This window comes from Nuphar pumila, chromosome 10, assembly GCF_984573655.1.
Source record: "Nuphar pumila chromosome 10, dmNupPumi1.hap1.1, whole genome shotgun sequence".
NCBI lineage: Eukaryota > Viridiplantae > Streptophyta > Magnoliopsida > Nymphaeales > Nymphaeaceae > Nuphar > Nuphar pumila.
Genome location: NC_143258.1, coordinates 23,097,125 through 23,102,124, shown reverse-complemented (window position 1 = coordinate 23,102,124; position 5,000 = coordinate 23,097,125).

The following is a 5,000-nucleotide window of genomic DNA, read 5'->3' as shown; positions in this document are numbered from 1 at the left end:
TGAAACAACCCAGACCTCTGCACAATGCGCAGGGTTCAGTCCCGAGGTTGCATGCAATGGGTGCCTGAGGAGCTCTGCTACAAAAGGCCTCTGCGGCGCACCTGCCGCAGGGGCTGCTGGGACTTTGCCAAAAAAGGCCCCTGCGGCGCACCTGCCGCAGGGGCTGCTGACACTGGCCCTGGCCAGACCCTGCGCTGGCCTCCTGCCAGCGCACAGTCATCTGCACTACCACTTACACACGCCATCCGATCCTGGCACACTGCCTGCGCCCTGCCTTCTGCTGGGTTGACTGCATACGCCACCCCTGTCTTGCGCACAACGTGGGTCTATGCTCCCAGTTGGTGCGGTCTTCCAATGCACCCAGTTGGTGCAGCCCTCCTAGTGGAATCGTATCAAATCCCACCATGCTTCTGACTTGCTTGCCCTCAAGCCAAGAACCCCGGGTAGTCCTTCCGAAGGTCACTCTCCCACTTCCAACTGGCCGTCTTTGTACCTCCGTTGTCCATTTCTACCAAGTGCTTTTTTACCAGGCGCCCTCCTCCACGTCTTAACCTTTTCGTCTTCAAGATCTTGGTGGGAAGGGGTGCGTCATTATCTTGCGGAATTTCAATGGTTGCTGGCGGCGTCCCATAGAATGGCTTTAGCCTGGAAACGTGGAACACGGGGTGTATCTTAACCTCTTGGGGTAGATCAAGAAGGTAGGCCACCCTGCCGACTTTTTTCTCAATCCGAAATGGCCCATAGTACCGTGGAAGTAGTTTGGTGTAGGGTTGTCCGAAGAGGGACCTTTGCCCCCGTTGAGCTCGTTTAAGCCATACCCAATCGCCTTCTTCAAAGTTCCTATCTAGTCGCCCCTTGTCATAGATTCGCTTCATTCGCTGTTGTGCCTGGGCGATGTTGGCCTTGAGGATGGCTCTTATTTCATCACGGTTTCGCAGTTCTTGATCTACGTCCAACGAATCGGCACTCCCATGTTCATAGGAGATGATGGATGGCGGGGGGTACCCATACAAGGCTTCGAATGGGGTGAGGCCGATGGAGGATTGGAAGCTCGTATTGTACGCATATTCTGCCCAAAGGAGATAGGCAGCCCACTGAGTGGGTCGATCACTGGTAAAACACCGTAAGTAGGATGCAAGAATCCGGTTTACCACTTCTGTTTGCCCATCCGTTTGGGGATGGTTGGAAGTGCTGAATCGGAGTCGAGTTCCACTTCGTTGAAAGTATTCCTCCCACAATTGATTTAAAAAGAGTGAGTCCCGATCGCTCACAATGCTTTTGGGCAGACCATGCAATTTGACCACATTCTCTAAAAAAACGTCCAACACTTTGTGAGTAGTATAGTCTTTTGGGAGGGCCACGAAGTGGGCATATTTGGTGAACCTATCCACTATGACAAAAATGGATTCTTTCTTTCCAGAACATGGGAGGTTCTCAATGAAGTCCATTGAAATATCTTGCCATGCCCCCTCCGGAATAGGTAGGGGCTGAAGCAGCCCCGGGGGTTTGATCCTCTCATACTTGTTGGCTTGACACGTAGGGCACTCTTTCACGTAGGTTTTCACATCTTTTTTCATTCCCTTCCAAAAAAAAAGTTTTTTGAGTTTTTGGTATGTCTTAGAAACACCCCCATGACCCGCTTGAAGAGTGTCGTGGCACTCTTTAATGAGATCCTTGGTGAGTTCATCGCCACTTGGGAGGTAGATCCTTCCTTTGTGGTAAAGAACCCCTCCTTTCTCTTGGAAGTGAGGGTGAGCCTGGGGGTCCTCGCGGATTTCTTGAATTTTTTGTTGCGTTTCTCTATCCCTCCCTTGAGATTCACATATTTTGCTTCTTACATCATTTGTAAAAGTGGTGAGTGTGTGCATTGTATGTGAGTCCTCAAATTTCCTTGAAAGAGCATCGGCCGCCTTGTTTTCGAGCCCCTTTTTGTACTCGATATCGAAGTCATACCCCAAGACCTTGGCTATCCATTTTTGTTGGTTCGGGGTGGTGATTCTTTGCCCTAATAGAAATTTCAAGCTTCGATGGTCCGTACGCACCAGAAATTTCCTTCCAAGGAGGTAGGGTCTCCATTTATCAATGGCCAACACGATGGCCAACATTTCCTTGTCGTAAGTAGAAAGTGCCTTGCTGCGATTGGGCATGGATTTGCTCATGAATGCTATGGGGTGTCCTTCTTGGGTTAGGACTGCCCCCACTCCTGAATCGCAAGCATCAGTTTCCACTACGAATTGTTTGGAAAAATCGGGAACTGCTAGGACCGGGGCTTGTGTCATGGCCACCTTTAGTTTTTCAAAAGCCTCTGTGCTTCTGCTCACCCATTGGAAACTATCCTTTTTGAGGAGGCTGGTGAGGGGCTGGGCTAAGTGCCCATAGCCTTTTACAAACCGCCTATAATAGCCGGTGAGGCCCAGAAAACCGCGAAGTCCCCGAATGGTATGGGGAAGCGGCCAATCTATCATGGCTTGGATCTTATCCGGGTCGGCTTGAATCCCGTGGCCGGTCACAATGTGGCCTAAGTAGCTAACTTCGCGCTGGCCGAAAAGACATTTAGACATTTTTGCATGCAAATGGTGTTTTCTTAATGTGTCCAACACCTCCCTAACGTGCCTTAAGTGTTCTCCCCATGACTTACTATAGACAAGTATGTCATCAAAGAACACAAGCACATACCTCCGTAGAGAACCCCGAAAAATGTCATTCATGATGCCTTGGAAGGTAGCTGGGGCGTTGGTTAGCCCAAACGGCATGACCAAGAATTCGTAATGCCCTTCATGGGTGCGAAAGGCAGTTTTAGGAACGTCTTCTTCGCTCATGCGCACTTGATGATAGCCGGACCTTAAGTCCAACTTCGTGAAGTACCTAGTGCCATGGAGCTCGTCGAGTAGCTCCTCAATAACAGGGATCGGGAATTTATCTTTTATGGTGGTATCATTCAGAGCTCGATAGTCCACGCAGAAACGCCATCCCCCATCCTTCTTTTTTACCAATAGAACTGGGGATGAATAGGGGCTTGAGCTAGGTCGGATGATTCTTTGATCGACCATTTCTTGCACAAGTCTCTCTATTTCCCCCTTTTGGGAATGGGCATACCGGTAAGGTCTCACTGATACGGGACCACTCCCGGCCTTTAGAGGAATACGATGATCCTGGGACCTAGTGGGGGGCAGACCGCATGGTTCTTTAAACACGTCTGCGAATTCTTCTAGCACTTGAGCTAACTCTGAAGAGACCGCTTGGGGGGTCTTTTCTTGGCTAGGGTCCACGGATTGGGCCGTGAGGAGGTATGCTGCATGGTTACCCCGCAATAGTTTAAGCACAGCGGTGGATTCGATAGCGGTGGCCGTAGGGGCTTTGACCCCCGCAAGCTTGACCTCCCTTCCTTCATTTTGAAACTTCATTTCCATGGAGGAAAAATCCCATACAACCTGTCCTAATCCCTTCAACCATTGCATTCCAAGGACGACATCCGCTCCCTTCATGGGAATGACGTAAAGATCTACCTCAAACCCACTCTCTTGAAGTTGTAGGGGAACGTCACCGCATACCTCTCTACATTTGAGGTGGGAGCCGTCCCCCACCATAACATCGAACGCGGGATGTTCCTTGAATTTGCATCCCAAGGCTAGCACAAGGCTCTCACGAATGAAATTGTGTGTGCTTCCGGTGTCTATCAAGACATCCAAGTCATGCGTTCCCACCTTTCCTCGTATCCTCATGCTTTGGGGACTTGGTGCCCCTGAGAGCGCGTGGTAGGAGATTCCATGTGTGGAATCCTCCTCATTTTCGTTTGCCTCTCCTTCTTCCGAGTCAGCGGAGCTACTTGCTTCGTCCCCACTATCCTCTCTCACTTGATACACGTGGAATTTCTTACATTGGTGGTCTTTGGACCATTTTTCATTACAGTTAAAACAAAGACCTTTTTTGATTCGGTCTTCTCTTTGGGCGCGCGTAATGAATTCTACTTTTGGCGTGGAGGGTGATGCACCCTTGGCAAACCGTGGTTTCATTTGGCTTGGTTTTCCTTTGGCGTGCCCGTCGGCTAGGCGGTGAGGCTTTTTGGCAGCCCATAATCTTTTCTGTTTTTCATCATGTAATCGGGCAATCTTGTAAGCCTCCTCGGGAGATCTTATATTGGCTGCCAAAACTTCGATTCGCAGCTCCTCACGTAACCCGCCCGTATATGAGCCCAACAAGGTCTCTTGATCTACATGCGGGAGCAACGTGCAAAGCTCCTCAAATTCTTTTTGGTAGTCTTCGAGGCTGCCTTTTTGTCTCAAGTTTTTGAGGTCTACGTGGTAGTTGACTAGGGTGGTAGGTCCGAAGCGTTCCATCACCCCTGTCACAAATTGATCCCACGTAGGCTTGCCTCGCACTGCAACGACCCATTGGTACCTTCTAAGGGCGCTGCCATCGAGGCGGGCCACTGCCTCATCTACCTTGGCATCATGTGGTATGCCGTGGCAGGTGAAGAAATGAGCTGTTTTGTACAGCCACTCACGCACATTCTCCCCAGAAAACGGGGGTATCTCAAACCTTACCTTGCGGCTAAGCCTCGGTTCATAACCGTAAAAGTTCCCTGCCGTCGCGTGCCTTGGTGGCTCACCAAAAAAAGAGCCTGCTGCTTCGTCCATACTGAGTTGATCCGCTGTCCCTGGGCCTATTGCGCCTGGGCCTGCTGCGCCAGGGCCGGCTGCGCCACGTCCTGCTGCAGCAAAACCTGGTGCGCCCAGGCCTGCTACACCCACACCGGACGCACCCATACCTGCAGTGCCTAGGACTGCTGCGCCATTGGGGTGCTGCGGGTTGGTGTCAAGACCGCCTGTGCCCTGTCCGGTACGCATGGAGGCACCCATTGCGTCCATGCGCTCTGTCAGGGTCGCAATGGCACGCTGCAGAAGCCTGAGATGCTCTGCCATTTCCTGGCGGTCCCTTGCCATGTCGATCTGGGTTTGCTCGGCTACTGCCCGAGCTTGCATGCTGTGGCGATAGGAATC